General features: G+C 43.4%; 1 pseudogene; it reads left to right on the top strand.

Annotated features, from left to right (window-relative positions):
* On the top strand, positions 8,273-18,047 carry LOC108634201 (annotated as a pseudogene).

Raw genomic sequence — 22,439 nt, 5'->3', positions numbered from 1 at the left:
CATCTATGGAGTCACAGTGTTGGACACGACTGAAGCGACTTAGCAGCAGCAGCAGCAGCATACACCCCAGAGTTCAGTTTCCCAACTCTTGGATGAAGGAGACTGGACTTGCTCCAGAACACTTGTTCCAGACTGAAGCTCAGTGCCAATCAGTGGACAAGTGGCTCTGAGGTGTGTGTTCCTCAGGATGCCGAGGATGCCTCTGGTGGGCCTGGGGCTATAACTGTCTGGTGATGTTCATGGGTCCAGGGATCAGAACTGGGAATGGTAGACCACTTGGCACAAAGCTGCTGTGACACTGAGGACCTTAGAGGTCTTGCCCACTGGAACATACTATCATTTGGGTTCTGCAGGATGAGATCGGGTACTTAAAAGTCAGAAGTTACCCATGGGGAAGTTTGTAGATTCCTCAGCAGAAACCCGAATTAGGCTGATCAATCATCTCTGCTAAAAAACTTGGGGAACTAGATATACCAGGACTCTAAGACAAATTTTGTAGTATTTTAAATACTGTTTAAAGTAGGTCATCTTCTGGATGACCTGCCATTTGCTCTCTGGCTTGGGATGATACCCACAGTTAGAGCGGAATCAAAGGGCTCTGAGGGAGGCTGCCCTGTGACTCAGTTTGAGTGAATACAGCTCTCTCCCATCCACATCTGGAGCCGGAATTCCAGCAGGAAGGATGTGACCTCCAAGTTTAAATGGAAGACTCAGGTAGGTCTGGCCCTCAGGTAGGCACTATTCTTTTCCCAGTGCTTCTTCCTTCCCTCCTGGGTCCTGTGCAAGCTGCCCACCTCCTGGTTCCTGGGTTCTGAATTCCTCCTCCCTTCTCTTGCAAATATCCATGCAGTGCCACTTGTGGCTTCCTCTCTACCCGGGCCCTCCCTCACCTGCAGATGGCCCTAAGGAAGGGAAAACCAAGGACAGGTCTTCCCAGTTCATTCTTTCTAAATGTCCGCATTCCTTCTGCTTCCAGACCTTGTCCTTAATCATCACCATCTCCAGCTAGATGACTCAGCTTAGCAGGGTAATGGACATGCAGATGGTGGGGGGGGGTGTAAGGTTCTCAGGTGTGGGGGACTGTTTTCAGATGACAAGAGATGAGTTGGAGTAAGGAGCATGTTGTCCTCCAACCACTCGTTCATTGAGGACCTCCCAGAATCTTCTATCTTGGGCTCCTCAGGGTATCTCTAAGACAGAAACTTCAAAATGGACTTTGTATAAACTTCTACTACAAAACTATTTCAAACACAACATAAATAATAAAGAAGAGTGTCATAAGCCCTGTATTTTATCATTTGGCATCAAAAACTACAAAACTAACCTCTTAGTCCCACAAGTTGTCATAAACTGGAGACTATGCAACATCAAGGTGATGGCCAAGTGAGTTTCTGGTGAAGGCATTCTTGACTTGCATCAGTCTTTCTCTTCTTGCTATCTTCTCACATATGTTGGTTGAAGGGAAGGGGGAAGAGGGAGAATAAGAGAAAAATAGGGAAAGGCTAATCCCATCATGAGAGACCACCATCAAAAACACATGTCAACCTGGTTACCTCCCAAAGGCCCTACTTTCTAATACCATCACATTGGGAGTCAAGGGTGGACACAATTCAACCCATAGCAGCTACACAGATCTGTTCTTAAATCAAGACAGACACTCATTTCATTCTCTCTTCTACTTCTTATTCATTTTTCAATAAGTATTTTAAGTATGAGATGAGCATTTCACAAAACGTACATAATGAGTATTAGGGGTAAAATAATGGGATGGCATCTGGTCCCATCACCTCATGGGAAATAGATGGGGAAACAGTAGAAACAGTGTCAGACTTTATTTGTGGGGGCTCCAAAATCACTGCAGATGGTGATTGCAGTCATAAAATTAAAAGACTCTTACTCCTTGGAAGAAAAATTATGACCAACCTAGATAGCATATTGAAAAGCAGAGACATTACTTTGCCAACAAAGGTCCACCTAGTCAAGGCTATGGTTTTTCCTGTGGTCATGTATGGATGTGAGAGTTGGACTGTGAAGAAAGCTGAGCACCGAAGAATTGATGCTTTTGAACTGTGGTATTGGAGAAGGCTCTTGAGAGTCCCTTTGACTGCAAGGAGATCCAACCAGTCCATTCTAAAGGAGATCATTCCTGGGTGTTCTTTCAAAGGAATGATGCTAAAGCTGAAACTCCAGTACTTTGGCCACCTCATGCAAAGAGTTGACTCATTGGAAAAGACTCTGATGCTGGGATGGACTGGGGGCAGGAGGAGAAGGGGACGACAGAGGATGAGATGTCTGGATGGCATCACCGACTCTATGGACACGGGTTTGAGTGAACTCCAGGAGTTGGTGATGGACAGGGAGGCCTGGCATGCTGTGATTCATGGGGTCGCAGAGTCGAACATGACTGAGACTGATCTGAACTGAACTGAATGGGATGTTTAAAAAAAATGCTCTTTGTTCCCAATAAAATTAACATTTAATATCCAGTCCATGTGCACATTTCCCTTATTCTCAAAAAGCAGATGTCTTTTCACAGTTTATTGAGAGAGTGCAGTTGTATGGTGCACTTGGTTGTTCTCCTTTAAGATGAAATAACTGTTCCTCTCCCAATTTTAATGCCATTTATTTGTTCAGAAACTGGGAGTAAGCAGGGTGGTTTGTCTTACAGAATGTCCCACTATTGGCTTGTTGTTTTTTTTTTTAACTTTATTTTACTTTACAATACTGTATTGGTTTTGCCATACATTGACATGAATCCACCATGGGTGTACATGCGTTTCCAAACATGAACCCCCCTCCCACCTCCCTCCCCATAACATCTCTCTGGGTCATCCCCGTGCACCAGCCCCAAGCATTGTGCATCCCACATCAGACACAGACTGACGATTCATTTCTTACATGATAGTATACATGTTTCAATGCCATTCTCCCAAATCATCCCACCCTTTCCCTCTCCCTCAGAGTCCATAAGTCTGCTCTACACATCTGTGTCTCTTTTGCTGTCTCACATACAGGGCCATCATTGCCATCTTTCTAAATTCCATATATATGTGTTAGTATACTGTATTGGTGTTTTTCTTTCTGGCTTACTTCACTCTGTATAATCAGCTCCAGTTTCATCCATCTCATCAGAACTGATTCAAATGTATTTTTTAATGGCTGACTAATATTCCATTGTGTATATGTACCACAGCTTTCTTATCCATTCATCTGCTGATGGACAGCTAGGTTGCTTCCATGTCCTGGCTACTATAAACAGTGCTGCGATGAACATTGGGGTACATGTGTCTCTTTCAATTCTGGTTTCCTTGGTGTGTATGCCCAGCAGTGGGATTGTGGTGTCATAAGGCAGTTTTATTTGCAACTTTTTAAGGAATCTCCACACTGTTCTCCATAGTGGCTGTACTAGTTTGCATTCCCACCAACAGTGTAGGAGGGTTCCCTTTTCTTCACACCCTCTCCAACACTTATTGCTTGCAGACTTTTGGATCGCAGACATTCAGACTGGTGTGAAGTGGTACCTCATTGTGGTTTTGATTTGCATTTCTCTAATAATGAGTGATGTTGAGCATCTTTTCATGTGTTTGTTAGCCATCCATATGTCTTCTTTGGAGAAATGTCTATTTAGTTCTTTGGCCCATTTTTTGATTGGGTCGTTTATTTTTCTGGAATTGAGCTGCATAAGTTGCTTGTATATTTTTGAGATTAGTTGTTTCTCAGTTGCTTCATTTGCTATTATTTTCTCCCATTCAAAAGGCTGTCTTTTCACCTTATAGTTTCCTTTTGTTGTGCAGAAGCTTTTAATTTTAATTATATCCCATTCATTTATTTTTGCTTTTATTTCCAGAATTCTGGGTTGTGGATCATAGATGATCCTGCTGTGATTTATGTCGGAGAGTGTTTTGCCTATGTTCTCCTCTAGGAGTTTTATAGTTTCTGGTCTTACATTTAGATCTTTAATCCATTTTGAGTTTATTTTTGTGTGTGGTGTTAGAAAGTGATCTGGTTTCATTCTTTTACAAGTGGTTGACCAGTTTTCCCAGCACCACTTGTTAAAGAGATTGTCTTTACTCCATTGTATATTCTTGCCTCCTTTGTCAAAGATAATATGTCCATATGTGTGTGGATTTATCTTTGGGCTTTCTATTTTGTTCCATTGATCTATATTTCTGTCTTTGTGCCAGTACTATACTGTCTTGATGACTGTGGCTTTGTAGTAGAGCCTAAAGTCAAGCAAGTTGATTCCTCCAGTTCAATTATTCTTTCTCGAGATTGATTTGGCTATTTGAGGTTGTTTGTATTTCCATACAAATCTTGAAATTATTTGTTCTAGTTCTGTGAAAAATATCACTGATAGCTTGATAGAGATTTCATATAAAAGCCATATGATTATCTCAATAGATGCAGAGAAGGCCTTTGAAAAAATTCAACATCGATTTATGATAAAAACTCTCCAGAAAGCAGGAATAGAAGGAACATACCTCAACATAATAAAAGCTATATATGACAAACCCACAGCAAACATTATCCTCAGTGGTGAAAAATTGAAAGCATTTCCCCTAAAGTCAGGGACAAGACAGGAGTGTCCACTTTCACCACCACTATTCAACATAGTTCTGGAAGTTTTGGCCACAGCAATCAGAGCAGAAAAAGAAATAAAAGGAATCCAAATTGGAAAACAAGAAATAAAACTCTCACTGTTTGCAGATGGCATGATCCTCTACATAGAAAACCCTAAAGACTCCACCAGAAAATTAGTAGAGCTAATCAATGAATATAGTAAAGTTGCAGGATATAAAATCAACACACAGAAATCCTTTGCATCCTATACACTAATAGTGAGAAAGTAGAAAAAGAAATTAAAACAATTCCATTCATCATTGCAACGAAAAGAATAAAACACTTAAGAATATATCTACCTAAAGAAACTAAAGACCTATATATAGAAAACTGTAAAACACTGATGAAAGAAATCAAAGAGGAGACAAATAGATGGAGAAATATACCATGTTCATGGATCAGAAGAATCAATATAGTGAAAATGAGTATACTAGCCAAAGCAATCCACTATTGGTTTTAGAGCAGGAGTCCACAATACCAGCACAGTGGATCAGGACCAGTACCAGTCCTTGGTCTATTAGGAACCAGACCTCCACAGCAGGAGGTGAGCTGCAGGCCAGTGAGTGAGCCTTCATCTGTATTATAGTTGCTCCCTACCACTCTCTCATCACCCCCAGAAGGGACAGTCTAGCTTGTTTTCCCAGAACTGTTTGTAGTTACATAACCTATGCTTAATAGAAACAAAAATAGCATAAATACTGATGATTATTTTCCTTTCTCAGTGCTCAGAATGGTGAGTTGGTGCCCTCGCAGTGACAAGTTAGATGTTCCTTAAAACATTTGGACACCAAAATTAAATATTAAAAAACTAAGATCATGGGATCCAGCCCATCCTTCTTGTCAAATAGAAGGAGAAAAGGTGGAAGCACTGACAGATTTCTTTATCTTAGCCTCTAAAACCACTGTGGATGCTGCCTGCAGCCATGAAATCAGAAGATTTTTGCTTCTTGGTAGGAGAGCTATGAGTGACATAAACAGTGTGTTGAGAAGCAGAAACCTCATTCTGCCCAACAAACTGATAGATGTTTGACCTTTTCATTTGGATTCCAAAAATTTCTGTCCAGTCCCCATTGGTCTTTGAAGTCCCTCAGCTTTCTTGTCCTTCAAGATTCCCAAGATTATTTTCCGCATTTCTTTACCCAGTCCAGAAATCAGCCATCTCTTTAAGAATCCATGCATTGTCTGATGGAAAATGTATTTAGAAGCTCCATGTTAGACCTCAGAATAGTCACTGTTATCAAGTTGTCATTGTTTGTAGGCTTTCCTTTGGTCAGAGCAGGAAGGACACATTTTCCTTAAAAAATAAAATAAAAAGGAATTTAATTATTTGGTACAAACTTATGCTTTCAGTTCAAGATTAAAGATAGCAGGGTTTTAATTAAAGTTCTTCATGTTAGTAGTGAACCTCTTTTTCTAGCCACTGAAAGGCTTACTTCAGAACATTAGTTTTAATTATTGTCTTGTTTTTCATGTTAACATATATATGATTTTGTCACAATAACAGAAACAATATGAGGAACAATAATTTGTTGAATATAGTTTCAGATTTCTTTCCTGTATTTCTTTTGATTTTCTTTGGTTTTGCTTTGGATGGGCAGTATTTTTGTTTTTCCTTAGAAGATATTCCACTCTGAATGTAGTCATAATTCTGAATTTTAAAGCTACTTAAGTAATGTGTTGTTATGGGCAACTAGTCATCAACTTGATGCAATTAGATTTATCAGCCTTTGTTCTCAATTTGTTCAGTTCAGTTCAGTCCCTCAGCCGTGTCCATCTCTTTGCAACGCCATGGACTGCAGCATGCCAGGCTTTCCTATCCATCACCAACTCTCGAATCTTACTCAAGCTCATGTCCATCGACTTGGTGATGCCATCCAACTATCTCATCCTGTCTTCCCCTTCTCTTCCTGCGTTCAGTCTTTCCTAACATCAGGGTCTTTTCCAATGACTCAGTTCTTCCCATCACGTGGGCAAATAATTGGAGCTTCAACTTCAGCATCAGTTTTTCCAGTGAATATTCAGGACTGATTTTTTTTTTAGGGTGGACTGGTTGGGTCTCCTTGCAGTCCAAGGGACTCTCAAGAGTCTTCTCCAACACCATAATTCAAAGAGTATATATGTGTGTCATTTTTCAGTGACATCATATTCCCCCATTAGGACTGAACTACCAAAACTGAATTTAAACAATGTGCAAAAATGAGTGTTAAGACACAGTGCCTGATCTACACACATCTGGTGACTAGGAGAGGCTCCTGTTGTATTCAAGGGATAGTCATGGATAGATCTCATGCAGGAATAGGGCCTGGGAGTCCTGGATGAGTCATTAAACATGATTGTCTTTACTTGGCTGCCACATTTGTTTTGTCTTCTTTGATTGGGAAGATATTTCACAATGATTTTTTTGTATTTGGCAGACAAAATTTATCATGGCATAGACCTCATGGGGAAATTATATCAGAAGTATATCCATTTATCTTCAGCAGTTAAATTCGTTGGTTTGTATGTGCCCGGTGATCTTTCTTTATAAATAGAAAGGAAACACGCATGTTCAGTATGCATTCAGTCTCTTTGTAAATCAACTGACATGAATTAAATTTCTCTCTGTCCCCACTACACTCCCAACTCTAGGCGAGAAATAAAACCTGCAGAAACTGAAGGCTGATTCCAGCACATCGCTGTGGAGTTTTCATTCCCACTGTTCTTTGGGAGAAAAAAATTAGTATATAAATATCCAAACTTCTGACTTCTCTTGAAAACATGGCCAACTGGCCTGCTCTCCAGCATGGGTGAAGTGAAGGAAAGGCTGCTCCCAGTGGTAAGGCCTGTGCTGCCCAGGGTCCAACATGGCAACCTAGTCCTAGTATCATTTCTCTTGCCTCCTGGGGCCATGAGTTTGTAAGAACTAGACTGCTAGCTGTCTTAAGATAAAGACTACTTTTGTCTTGATCAACTTTGACTTTGAAACCTTTAACCCAGAACCCAGCACACAGTTCTTCCTTGTACATTTGTTGGATGATATAAAATATCTTGTGGATGCATATGACATTTCTCCCAATACTGAAAGCATGCAATTGAAGTACTGCTCTGCCCTAAATCTTTGATGCAGCCTGGCATCATAGGTGTCCCTGATGTCTGCCATTAGACTCACTAAATAAAGCCAGTTGTATGTCCCTGGGCTGTCCCTGAAGTCTTCACTTTGCCATTTGACAACTTATCTTCCTAGCAATCTCCTCTCCAACAAAGACAGCAATGCATATCTCATGAAGTGGCTAGAAAGAAGACATGAAACCAAGAATGTCGAGCATGGCCCCTAGTATCCATTTTCATGATGGTCTTAGCAGTTTTTTTCTCCAAGTAGGCAAGGTTCTCCATCTTTGCAGATGTCCAAGCAGATCGGTTTGATTTTCCAGCCAAGCTTCAAGGAAGAGATTAAAGTTTAATTCTCTGTATTCTGAGAAGCTTCAAAGTCCACTCACCAAGGACACTGATGGAGGTAAAGATTTTATCAAGATCTTTGTGCTTTTTTCAGACTTATTAGTGGCCTAAAGGACTAAACTAGGGCATGTCAGAGCATATATAACTAGGGGCTTCTGGTCACCACTACATGATAAGAACCTGAACTTCCTTGAGTACTTGGAGCCAGGAAAGAAGCATGAAATGGCTTGTGCTCCTCGGCCTGGTGGCCTTCTCAGATTGCAGAGTCATGTAAGTATCGAGACCAAAAGCCACATCATATTCATTTCTGTGATTTTTCTTTTCACCTGATTATTCTATTCATCTGGTTTAGAAGGGAATGGAATATTTCCCTGACAATCTTAAAGTTCAACCCTTACTTATTGATAAGTACCTTGCTATAGGAACTGTGGGTCCTAAGGGTCTTGGTGTAGATTTGCATAGCTGCACAACTCTTGGGTTCCAGTCATGTCATGACCTATTGAAATTGGAACTCTTTGCAACTGTTCAGTGCACAGTCAGTGCAGATGCAGGTGTGGTCCTGTGGAATAGCACTTTTCTACATTTTATTTAGCATGTCCTCTTTGTTCCCTCTCTAACTCAGTGTGTATATGTCTATGTCTGCATCTCTGTATCACTATCATTCATCTCTCCATCTCTTTGGAAGTCTCTGAGTGCATTTCTCTCTGTGTTGTTTTCCTTTAATTTTTATTTGACTCATCCTTCCTTCTCAAGCCTCTACATTTCCCTAACTTGTTCCCCATCCCCTGGATTCATTTTTCAGCTATCTCTTTTCTTTCAACTTGGGGAGGATTGGGAGAGCTACTTATACACTGTTTTATATCTGACAAGCAGTGTGACCACAGCCAACTCACAAGTTCAGTTCAGTTCAGGCGCTCAGTCGTGTCCGACTCTGCGACCCCATGAATCGCAGCATGCCAGGCCTCCCTGTCCATCCATCTCCCGGAGTTCACTCAGACTCATGTCCATCGAGTCAGTGATACCATCCAGCCATCTCATCCTCTATCATCCCCTTCTCCTCCTGCCCCCAATCCCTCCCAGCATCAGAGTCTTTTTCCACTGAGTCAACTCTTCGCATGTGGTGGCCAAAGTACTGGAGTTTCAGCTTTAGCATCATTCCTTCCAAAGAAATCCCAGAGTTGATCTCCTTCAGAATGGACTGGTTGGATCTCCTTGCAGTCCACGGGACGAATCTTCTCCAACACCACAGTTCAAAAGCATCAGTTTTTCGGTGCTCTGCCTTCTTCACAGTCCAACTCTCACATCCATACATGACCACAGAAAAATACCATAGCCTTGACTAGATGGACCGTAGTCAGCAAAGTAATATCTCTGCTTTTGAATATACTGTCTAGGTTGGTCATAACTTTTCTTCCAAGGAGTAAGCGTCTTTTAATTTCATGGCTGCACTCACCATCTGTAGTGATTTTGGAGCCCCCCAAAATAAAGTCTGACACTGTTTCCACTGTTTCCCCCTCTATTTCCCACGAAGTGATGGGACCGGATGCCATGATCTTCGTTTTCTGAATGTTGAGCTTTAGGCCTACTTTTTTACTCTCCACTTTCACTTTCAAACCTCTTGCATATTAAATTCCTCCCTTGTAAAAGAGGACAGGAATCCCCCTTCTACCTCCTTCCCTGAGCTTCTATGAGAAGTATACATTGGGGAGGCAACAGCAATGCTAGTGGCTGTCATTGTTGAGACTTTCTATTTATCAGGCACCTTATGTCCATCACTTCACTATCCCCAAGATGTCCTATTTGGAAGGTTTGAATCATTACATTCCACCATTTTACTGAGAGGATACTGAGACCCCACATGGTCTTATGGCTTATCCAATATTACAGAACAGAATCTTTATTCAAACCTATGTCTTTGTCATGGTATATGCATAAAATTTTGATAATAAGGTGACTCATAAAAATGAGTGGAAAATACACAGGGCCATTTCAATGACAGTTATACCTTAACACTGAAAGCTAATTGTAGTTTCTTTGTTTTCTTTGCCAAATGTTCAACGAAAGAATACCTCTAACAAAAGTGAAGACCATTAGAAAAACCTTAAGTGAAGAAAACATGCTGAACAATTTCCTGAAGGAACATGCTTACAGACTGTCCCAGATTTCTTCTCATGGCTCAATTATAACTATTCACCACCTAGGCAACATCATGGATGTGAGTGTTTTGGGTGGATGGTGCTCCACAGCTCCCCCTCATGCTCTAGCCTAGCACTGGGGCTCATCTGGAGGTGACAGGTGGGATGTTGGGGCTGGGGCTCCTGCAGGAGGCAGAAACCCTGAGCAAAAGACGCCCAACTCAGAGGAGAAGACACTATCATCCTCAACTCTTGGTCTTGGTAACTGGGCCCAAAACTTACCAGGTGGCAGGTAAACTTCCATTTCTGTGTCAAAGATGTGTTATTAGTTTGATGGAGATTGTTCCTTCTGAGGAGAAGGCAATGGTGACCAACTCCAGTGTTCTTAACTAGAGAATTCCAGGGACAGGGGAGCCTGATGGGCTGCTGTCTATGGGGTTGCATAGATTCAGACACGACTGAAGCAACTTAGCTGCAGCAGCAGCAGTTCCTTCTGAACTAAGGGAGTCACTCAGTTACAGATGAAGAGTGAACCATCTCTGGTCAAAAGGTAGAACCAACTGCAAAGCAACTGTGAATCCCCAGACAGAGGAATTCAGTTTCCGCAGATGCAAGAACCACAGCAGTAAAAAGTTATTGAACCTGTATTCCGTGTAAGGCCATAAGAATCTAACACATTGGTTACTGTTCTTAGATTAGAAAAAGGGCTTATTTTGCCTTCAAGAATGCCCATGCCAGCCTGAGAGATAGGCAAAAAGTAAACACATGTTAAATGAAAGAGTCACCTGTGTGGTGTTGATTGGATGTGGTCTGAGTTTGGAGGAAGTGGCTGGGGTTGATCAAGAAGGACCTCCTGGATAAGGCTGGGTTTGAAGAAACTACAGAGCTTCTCAAATGAAGGAACCAGGACTTCCCTGGGTGTCCAGCTTCCTGGAGGTCCAGGGTTATGCCTCTGGGCTTCCAATGCAGGAGGTACCACTTCAACACCGGGTCATAGAATCAATATCCTGCATACAATGTAGCACAGGAAAAAATATCAAATGTAAGTACCTTTGTGATCAAAGGCTGTGAGCTGCACAGTGGTTATAAATTGATCTCAAGAGATATTTGACACCCAGAGGGAGGCAGCAGTGTGGAAGAAAGGGTAGCCAGTTCTGCACTAACCCACTCCCTCCTTCTCCTAGTAGATGCTCTATGAGGGTAGCATCACCATTGGAACACCCCTTCAGGAATTCCATGTTGTCTTTGACACAGGCTCATCTGAGTTGTGGGTGCCCTCCCTCTTTTGCCCCAGTTCAACCTGTGCCCTGCCACCCTGTTTCCACCCTTGGGACCTGATGACACCCATCTCTTGTGTCTGCAGCTACACAAGTTGGTTCAGACATTACAAGTCTTCCACCTTCCCGCCTACCCAAAAGACCTTCAGCATCACCTATGGATCTGGGAACATGAAGGGATTTCTTGCTTATCACACTGTTCGGGTAATGTGTTAACAGAAGCTGAGTCAGGACTGGCTATGCAGTGACCCCTGCTTACAAAACAGATTCAGGACCATCTGGCAGGACCCATCCTAGCTTACCTCCCATAGACATTGGCCATCTTACCCACAGGATCCTGTCCCTGGGGAGGCAGTGCCCATGGTGACACACGAGCAAACAGATTAGCTAACCCAGAGAGTGACTTGAGGTGTGGACTTGCAGCTCCTCTGCCCATGAGAAGTTCAAGGTTTATTTTGTTGGAAGCGAAAAGAGGGGGGGAAAGCACCTACTTTTATATTCACAGACTGTGCCAAGCACTTTCAGGTAATAACTGGTTTAATCCTGCAATAACCCCACACAGCAGGTGGTCTGATTAGCTCTAGAGACATATGAGGAAACTGAGGTACAGACAGCAAGAGCCTTGCTGAGGTCACACATGTGGTAAACAGTGGAACTGGGCTGGCTTTTCAAGACTGAAGTTGCTGTGGGGCGTTTAGGGACAGTATAAAACTGATCTAAGGACCCTGGGGGCAGTCAAGAGCTTCAAGTATTCAGAATGGGAAACTGGAGGCCAGACATGTCAGGGAGCCTGATAAATGAGTTCTCACTCTAGGATGCCTTTGAGAGTCTAACAAAACCTATGGCTTGCCTCCCCAAAGTACTTGAGTAGTTCCCGTCTATCTCTTTCTCTCTCATACACACTCATACAAATACACACATATCCCCAAAAGTGAATTTCTCAGGCAGTAATTTCATAGATCCCTGCAAGCAAGATTGAGTTTGCAGCTTCTGTCTTCCTGGACAGATGTAGAATTCCCAGTACATTACAGAGAATGCAGTCCATTCCTGTCATTAGGTCATAGTGATGCCAAAGAGAAGGCTATCTTGCTCTCGACTCATTTTCTCCACAAGGGGGCATGAATGGGTCCTGGCCTGACGCTTGGTTGTCCCACCTGTACAGAAGCCATAAGGCCAATTTGATTCACTCAGGTGGTGTTTTTCAGAGGGGCAGCTGTTTTAAAATTCACAGCCTCTCTCAAATGGAACCCAAATTCCCCTCCCAGCTTAGTCTAACCATCTGAGATCCACCAAAGACACAGAACAGCCTCAATTCTTCTCTGAGGATCTAATGGCAATGCATGCCAGCCCAGTCCAAGCTCCAATTCACGTATCTGTAAGTGGGAACACTCTTCTCTCCCACAGATTGGGGACCTTGTAAGTACTGACCAGCTGTGCAGTCTAAGCGTTGTAGAATACGGGTGTGAGGGTGCACCTTTTGATGGTGTCTTGGGCTTGAACTACCCCAACATATCCATCTTTGGAGCTATCCCCATCTTTGCCAACCTGAAGAATCAAGGTGCCATTTCTGAGCCTGTTTTTGCCTTCTACTTGAGCAAGTAAGTCTGAGATGGACAATCCCTTTCTCCATATTAGCTGTAAGATGCTTTCAGTTGCATGAAAATTATAGAACACTTGATAAAGAAGTATCTTGAGAGATAATCTAACCCAGGATATATAGCCTAAGGGCCATACCTGGCTTCACCACCGGCATTTATAAATAATGTTTCATTGGAACACAACCCTGCTCCTGGTCTCAAGACCAGTAACTTGGTATAGCGGGGAGAGTGAGGAGGAAGGCTAATGGAAGGCAACAGGAAACAAGTTGGAGGAAAAGGCAATAGGATTTGCTTATGATTTTGATAAGGAAGGAAGGAGAAGGATGGTGGCTATCTTTCCTTCCTCATTAGCATTCCACTGGGAGCCTAGGACCACCTACCCAACTTGTAGGAGCCAGTGAAAAATCAAAATGTTGGACACAAAACAAACGTGTGGGACCCCTTGTTCAAGAAATATTAGGCATTTCAAGACAGGAGAGCAGAGGTGGGTTCCCTTCTGAATGTGGGACCATTTGAACAGTAGAGGTCACAGGCCAGCGGAGCCAACTCTGGGTGACCTGAACCCACACCCTTAGAACTTCCTGAAAAATGACAAGCTGGACAAGGAGAAAGCCATTATGCTTCAGCACCATGTCCTCTGAGTGTATCTGAGCACTCAGGTCGCAGGAGGTCCGCGGCATCTTCAGAAGACAGAGTGGGTGGAGCCCAGCCAGGTGACTCAGCTTCTAACCTCCTCTGTGCCACTTGTTAGCCAGTAACCAACCTCAGTCTAGATCTCAATCGCTCCTAGACTCAATTTCTTCATCTGTACATGGGGACCTTATTAGGGCCGTGATGGGTGGACCAGCACAGCTCTAAGACAGTGCTGTTCTTACTGTCCTCCAAGGATCCCCACTCCCACCCTCCAGCTCTTCTCTATACACATGCAGGGCAAAAGGCAGTGTGGTGATATTTGGTGGGGTGGATAAATCCTACTACCAGGGAGTGCCCAACTGGGTACCATTGATTGAAGCGGGCAACTGGAGTGTACACATGGACTGGTAAGCCTCTCCCTCTGAGGGTCAGCCCAAGTGATGCTCCCGCTACTGTACATGGACACAGGCAGACACACACAAATGCATTCTCAGGCACACAGTCACACAGACATATACACCACCCAAAACGACACAGACAGACACACAGACATATAAAAACACACAAGCAGACACATATAAACATGCACAGAGACACATATAAACATGCATAGCTAGTCAGAGACACAAAAGCACACACAGAGACACATACGAACACACATACAAACACACAAGCACATAGATTGCAAACAACTCATGGTTTCATAATTACCCCAGGCCTTCTGACCAGGGTCCTAAAAGGGTCTGGAGAGGTCTGTGCAGCTGGGAGCGGGCTGCACCCACTGCCCTGTGAGGCGTGGAGCATGATTAGAGGACTCTACAGTGTGGTGAACAGAGGATCAATGAGAATTTCTCCAGCCTGAACATAGTTATAAGATGACCAACTGTCCAGGCCTACTTGGGACCAAGGAAGTTCTCAGTACAGATAAATATGAATTTAAAAACACAGAAAGTCCTGAACAAACGGGTAGAACTGGTCTCCTAAGGGAGCAACTTATTCAGCACTGTAGAGAGAGAGTCTCAAGACGTGAAAGCAACTAATAAAAAAGACACCCCACGTACCTGGGCACACAGTAGGGCAGGGGCTATAACAGAGAATCAGGAAGTTGGGATCCAGGAATGACCTGAGGACAAAAGGCAATAATTGATAGGATTCTGTGTGATACTCTCAAACAAAAGCTGACCTGTCCTTTGGGGTTACTGTGGGCTAGTCATGTATTTCCTGACCAGGGTCTCAGGGTCTGAGCTGGTTGTAGGAACAGTGCTAGGAGACACCCTATCCCAGAGGCACCCCTCTCTCCCTCTACTGTGAGATTCTGCTGCCCCTGCGAATCTCCATGTTCACTCTGTGGTTGACCTGTTATTTGTTCCCCACCAGATACAACTCTCTGGATGTTTCTCATTCATTATTTTCACAGTCTTCATTCACTCACTAAACACACGAGCATTGGGCATCCACTGTGTGCCAGGCACTTTAGGGAGGCAATGTGAATAAAACTCGCCCTCACATCTAAGAAGGTAGATGCACAGGAAATGACACACACACATAGTGAATTGTGACTTTGGTACATGCTAGAGAGTACTCTTGCCTGGAAAATCCCATGGGCAGAGGAGCCTGGTGGGCTGCAGTCCATGGGGTTGCTGAGGGTCGGACATGACTGAGCGACTTCACTTTCACTTTTCAGTTTCATGCATTGGAGAAGGAAATGGCAACCCACTCCAGTGTTCTTGCCTGGAGAATCCCAGCTACAGGGAAGCCTGGTGGGCTGCCGTCTATGGGGTCGCACAGAGTCGGACACGACTGAAGTGACAGCAGCACCAGCAGACATGAGGAAGGGTCTACAGAGACTGTCAAGAAAGGAGACTGATAAACACTGGGGGAAAGACTTCCCTGAAACCATGACAACTAAGCTGGAATCTGGAAGATGAGAAGAAATTTGCTAGTCAAAGGGGCGGGGGCTCCTCTAGGAAGAATAACCAGCTTGTGTCAAGGTGCAAAAGATCCTGGTGTATTCAAGTACTGCATTCAAGGATGGAAAGGAAGGTGCTGTATTGGGAGCAAAGGAAAAGAGGGCAAGAGACAAAGGGCTGTTTAGGAGACAGTCGGGAAGGGGGCACCTCTGGGGAGACTCAGAGTGACCTTGATGCCCTCTCTGTCACACTGTCTCTCAGCATCTCCATGAAAAGAAAGGTTATTGCTTGTTCTGGTGGCTGCGAGGCCCTTGTGGACACCAGGACATCACTGACCTTGGCCCAAGAAGACTGTTCAATAACATACAGAAGCTCCACGCTATGGGGTTCCAAGGTGAAGAAGGCTCATGCCCCAGGGTCACTCCCAGTATCCACACACAAGAAGGATCTCCAGGGCCAACCTCTCTCCTTCTCTCTCTCTAACAGCACTACATTTCATGTTTTTCCATCTATACCCTGCCCTCTATTATCTTCACCATCAATGGTATCAGTTACCCAGTCCCAGCTCAAGCCTACATGCTCAAGGTGAGGACAGAACCCTGAGGGGTGGTTCTCAAATAGGAACTTGAAATAACCCTTGGCCTGGGGCTGGGAGAAGGCTGCCCTCTGCAGGCCATCTTCCACTGTTGCAGATGCTGCTGAGCCCTGTGGCTGGGCCAGTGCCTGCCAGAAAAAAAAAAAAAAAAAAAAAAACACTTGAGAGTAAAGGGCTGTCTGGGACACTAATCATCCTGAAATAAATGTGGAGACACCACGCCATGCTGGCATGGTGGGAGTCACAAGGAGAGGGGAGCACTCAAGTCTTCAGTGTTCCAAGACCTTCAGTTCAATCTGAACCCTCGGATGGATGAACACGGAGAGTCAGCTCTAGCAGTCCCTGAAATAGGCCACATTACAAGGAGAATGGCTGGGGACAGTCCCAGTGTGCTATCCTACCATAGGGATTAATAGTCTCCCTTCTCTCGCAGTTTTCCTGGTTTGGATGATAAATTACATGGTCAGGCTAGTTCTCGGCTGCCGTTTCGCCTTGCTCTGTCAGGTGCCCCCTTTGTGATTTAGGGTACCGACCCCTCTGTGGGGAGGTTGGATACTAAGGTGAATAAAGGATGCACAGTGACTGCTCCGCCCCAGCACAGGGTGGAGGCTTCATGTCAGCTCCCTGCGGGAGTTTGTAACAGACATGAATTCAAAGAAGGCTTTGAGGAAGGGAGGGAATTTCAGGAATTGTGAAGTCACAAACTCATTGAACCGTATGGAAAGTTGTTTGGTTTTAGGCAAACTTCACTAGATTCTATGCAAATAGCATCCCAAGGTGCTCTGAGTTGAGGGACTTACGGTGATGAGGGCTAGGACTGACCGATGGGGATGGGGGACCAGAGTATGTTACCGAACCAAGCCTGGAGTGGCCAAAGAGGGTGAGTGCGGACTGAAGGAGGCTTCCCAGAGTTCCTAAGTTAAGTCTTCAAGAACGTGCTGTGGGCACTGCTCTATTTAAGATGGATAACCAACAACGAGTTACTGTGTAGCACAGGGAACTCTGCTCAATTATATGACAGCCTGAACGGGAGGGGTATTTTGGGGGCCAGGATTCATGCATACATATGGGTGAGTCCCGTTACTGTCCACCTGAAACTCAAAATATTGTCAATCAGCTATACTCCAATTCAAAATAAAGTTGTTTGGTTTTTTTTTTTTAATTGTGGATTGTGGGAAGCAGGAGGCAAACAGGCATTCTCTGCAGAGAAAACAAGGAGCAGGAGTCAGAAGGAAGGAAACAGGGAGTGAGGAGAACTATGGACACTCTTATTCTTTTCTAAAGATTATATTGAACTCTGGCTAATCTTCAGTGTTGCGTTAAGTTTTGCTGCACAGCAAAGTGACTCAGTTTTAAACATAAAAATTATATATTATTTTTCTTATTCTTTTCATGTGGTTTATGACTGGATATTTAATATATTTCCTAATACTCTACAGTAGGACTTTGTTGTTTATCATTCTTCTGTATCCACAACTCCCAGTCCTTTCCTCCCCCACACTCTTCCTCATGGAAACTGCATGTCTTGGCCCTTTTTGGTTGTGGATGAACTCTCATATCCCCTGCTAATGAGAAAACTCCTTGATACTTACCAAAAGAGGGAAATAAAACCAACAATGTTGCTGGATCTGGATATTTGTGGGAGTCCCACATAAGGGCTCAGGCTGACTGGTGTGTGTCTCTGACTCCTACAGGATTCTAGAGGCCACTGCTATACCACCTTTAAAGAGAACACAGTGAGGACATCTACAGAGAACTGGATCCTGTGTGACGTATTCCTGAGGCTGTATTTCTCAGTCTTTGACTGAGGAAATGACAGGATTGGCCTGGCATGGGCAGTGTAAATGCTTGGTGTGGTTCAGGAATCAGTAAGGCCACTCTGAGCAAACACTTACTCATACTTAGGGCACTCCTGCCCAGGATGCTGCTGAACTGTATTTGGTGGTCTGCACACCCTATTCTCATGAAAGAATAAAGGGTTTCACTCTCAATGGTGCTGAATCAAATGGGTGCCTCTGTTTGTGTCTGGGAGGTGTACTAAGATTGGGAAGGATCTAGAACAAAGTCTGAATCACATCTGAGAGGAGACTACTCAAACTGGCCTCAAGGAATGGGGAGACTCATTGAAATGATTCTGGGAATCCAGAACACAAATATCAGAGCAAATACAAAGATCTCAGTGTCTGGACCCAAGAAATCAGAAGTCATCAGTTCTCAATTTCACACCCTCATATTTCATTCCCTCTTCTTTGTTGGTCTTAGCCTGACAACTGTCTTCCGTAAGGCTTCTGCACCTAGTGAGGGAGTCCAAGCTACCTGCCCTAGGGTTTTATATCCTGAAGGCATCTCCAATAAGGAAAGAAAAGATTATAGACATCAGAGTTTAAGGGTGTTCTCTAAATGACCCACTTTAGATCACATGTACAGCCACAGCTCAGTCATCTTGGCAGGAACATGGGGTCCTATGATTGGCTCTACACGGTCTTGTGGCCTGACCCAGGAGCACACATGATTGTCAATTTCCTCCAGAACTACATGACTGAAGCTGGGGAGAGGCAGCCCCAAGGATAGCCACTGGGTGATGGTCTAGGCCAGAGAAGAGTTTGTGATGGTCCACCAACTCCACCACCACCTCATTCAGAGGAATTATAGGGGGTAATGAAACAGACTCTCTTCATCCCATCTCAGATGATCTTATCACTAGACTTCTCCTCCAGGGGAGTTTGGGTGAGGTCCTTCATGCAAAGCTCATTACCTCTTGTTCCACATGCCAGGCACCAGCTCTCTGTCACATATGCCTGCTCTGTCCTTTCCATTCCTACCTGGTAAGTGGTGGCCCCAGTGGATCCCTGAGCCATCACCCACCTCCAGGGCCCAGAATGCCCTTCCTTGGCCTCCAGTTCTGCTGGGGAGAATGCAACTCAGGTATCGGGGGACCCAGGGTACACAGAGCCTTCAGCCTTTCTGAGCTTCCTTCAGGGGTGGAGCTACAAATTATTTGCTTGGAGCTGCCATGGTTAGGCACTTTTGCAGTGGAAGCATCCGTTCTTTCCACCTGGAGGCTCTCAGTAGATGTCTCAGCTGAGACAGCAGGAGTCAGACGTTGATTTCCTTTCCGAATGACTGGTTTGATCTCCCTGTTGCATAAGGGACTGTCAAGAATCTTCTCAAGCACCACAGTTCAAAAGCTCAATTTTTTGACATCCACCCTTTCTTATGGTTCAGATCGCACATCTGTACATGGTTACTGGAAAAATCATAGCTTTGACACTACAGACCTCTATAGCAAAGTGAGTCTCTGCTTTATAATGCATTGTGCAAGTTTTTCATAGCCTTTCTTCCTTCCAAGGAGCAAGTGTCTTTTAATTCTGTGGCTGCTGTCAAGGTCCATAATGATTTTGGAGCCCAAGAAAATAAAATCTTCCCACTGTTTCCACTTTTCCCTCATCTATATGCCATGAAGGGGTGGGACTGGATGCGATGAATGTTGAGTATCTTTTTATGAATAGTTTTTTGAACGTTGAGTGTAAGCTAGTTTTTTCATCTCCTCTCCTCATCAAGAGGCTCTTTAGTTCTTCTTTGCTTTCTGCTGTTAGGGCAGTGTCATCTTTATATCTGTGGATGTTAATACTTCTCTCAGCAATCTTGATTCCAGCTTGTGATTTATCCAGACCAGTATATTGAAAGATGTATCCTACATATAAGTTAAATAACAAGAGTGACAATGTATACCTTCTCATTCTCCTTTCCCAATTTTAAGTCTTTCAGTTGTTTCGTGTCTGATTCTAACTGCTGCATTTTGAGCTACATACAGTCTATTCAGGAGACAGGTAAGATGATCTGATACTCCCGTTTCCTTAAGAATTTTCCACAGTTTGTTGTGGTCCACACAGTGAAAGGCTTTAGCATAGTCAGTGAAGCAGATGGAAATGCTTTTCTGGGATTCCCTTGCTTTCTCTATGATCCAATGGATGTTGGCAATTTGATCTCTGGTTCCTCAAACCAGTTTGTATACCTGGAAATTCTCAGTTCATGTACTGTTGAAACTTAGCTTGAAGAATATTGAGTATTACCTTGCTAGCAAGTGAGATGAGCACAATGGCATGATAGGCTGAACATTCTTTGGAATTGCCTTTCTTTTGGATTGGAATGAAAACTGACCTTTTCCAGCACTGTGGCCACTGATGTTTTCCAAATTTGATGACATATTGAATGAAGCAGTTTTACAGCCACATTCTTTAGAATTTTAAACAGCTCAGCTGGAATTCCATCACCTTCCTTAGCTTTTCTTATAGTGATGCTTCCTAACGCCCACTTGACTTCATACTCCAGTATATCTGGCTTTATGTGAGTGACCCCAGCATCATGCCTATCCTGGTCATTATGACCATTTTGTATAGTTCTTCTGTGCATTCTTGCCACCTCTTCTTAATCTCATCTGCTTTTGTTAGGTCTTTGACTTTATGTCCTTTATTGTGCCCATCTAAGCATGGAGTGTTCCTCTAGTAGCTCCAATTTTCTTGAAGAGATCTATGCTCTTTACAATCCTACTGTTTTCCTCTAATTCTTGCAGTGTTGACTTACAAAGACTTTCTTATCTCTCCTTGCTATTCTCTGGAATTCTGCATTCCATTGGGTATATATTAACCTTTCTCCTTTGCCTTTCTCTTCTCTTATTTTCTCAGCTGTTTTTAAGGCCTCCTCAGGCAACCCTTTTTCCTTCTCACATTTGTTTTTCTTAGGGATGGTTTTGGCGACCACCTCCCGTACTATGTAACAAACCTCCATCCATAGTTCTTCAGCCTACCAGACCTAATCCCTTGAATCTATTTTTCTTTTTTTTTTTTCTAATCAATTGCTTATAACTGAATTTTTTTATGAATTCACTTTTTTTTTTAGTTTTTTATTTTTTTAATTTTAAAATCTTTAATTCTTACATGCGTTCCCAAACATGAAAAATAGATTCAAAAGACCCTGGACCTTGAATCTATTTTTCATCTCCACTATATAATCATAAGGGATTTGATTTAGGTCATAGCTTAATGGTCTACTGGTTTCCCTTACTTTCTTCAACTGAAGCCTGAACATTGCTTGCTTCTGCCTAAGCAATAGTGCCAGATGACACCCAACACTCCCAATGGGTATGGAGCAAAATCACACAATTTGAGGACTGTTACACTGGGTTTGTGCTTTGATTTTCACATGCTTAGCTGTGTGGCCTTGATCAAGTCCCTTAACCTCAGTTTTCTCATCTGGAAAATGGGCACCATGATTTTTTCACCTTCAAGATTGCATGTGTGCCGGCAAAGAGCAAGTGGCCCATAGAGCTTTCTGGGTTCCTGAGTCCGGAACAAATATGATTTATTCTACCACTTGGGGAGAAGGAAATCTTCTGTTTAGAGGTTATGGCTGCCATCCCAGAGGCTAAATATTGATTCAAGCCGAATGACATCTATTTCTGAACCCTGACACAGAACTCTGACTGAGCCGATGCTTCTGTTTTCTGGGCTCCCACAAGAGCAAATAATTACTGGCTCAGATTACTCCCTTCCTCAGTCTTACCAGTCAGCCTTTCCTTATCAATTACTTCTCCCCTGAAATCACACTGCAAGGAAAGTCGTAAAGGCTCTTGGTCTCTTGTCAGTTTCCCACATCTCCAGCATAGCAAAAAGTAGCTGTTATAGTTACTTGTCATAGCAACAGCTATGGCAACCTGTACAATCCAATCTCACCCGGTTAAATGAATCTGTCCCCTTTGGCCCCTCATGTTTAAATTACCTACAGTTGCCTTAGATACCTTCCTATGCTTGCTGTTTAATGATGAAATATGTGTGGGCCTCATCTTGTTTTCTTTCCCAAGCATAATTCCGACCATGCAATTAAGTAACCAAACATTTAGTCATCTAACTACCCACAGGAATTGACAAAAGCAAACCACCCATCTTGCATTTCTTGCTTGCCCCAAAACATGATTGAAGTGATCTTCTGAAACAATGTGATACATTGACATGTACACTCCAGAAGAGACCTTTTTCTCTGGATTTGTTTTCCATCTAGTGTAGAATGTCTACCATAATCCTGGCCATCCAGCAGCTGGTCACTTAATTTTTGCAGATTCAGCCCACTCCATATTCCTTCCACATTGTTCAGTAAAATCTAGAGAACAGACTCAGTCAAAGTTCTCACTCCTGAAGAAAACAGTTTTTGTTTTTGTTTTTTTTTTTTTATGGAAAACA

Source organism: Capra hircus, chromosome 29 (assembly GCF_001704415.2).
Source record: "Capra hircus breed San Clemente chromosome 29, ASM170441v1, whole genome shotgun sequence".
NCBI lineage: Eukaryota > Metazoa > Chordata > Mammalia > Artiodactyla > Bovidae > Capra > Capra hircus.
The sequence above is the reverse complement of the archived record's forward strand: the minus strand, read 5'-3'. Positions and strand labels throughout refer to the sequence as shown.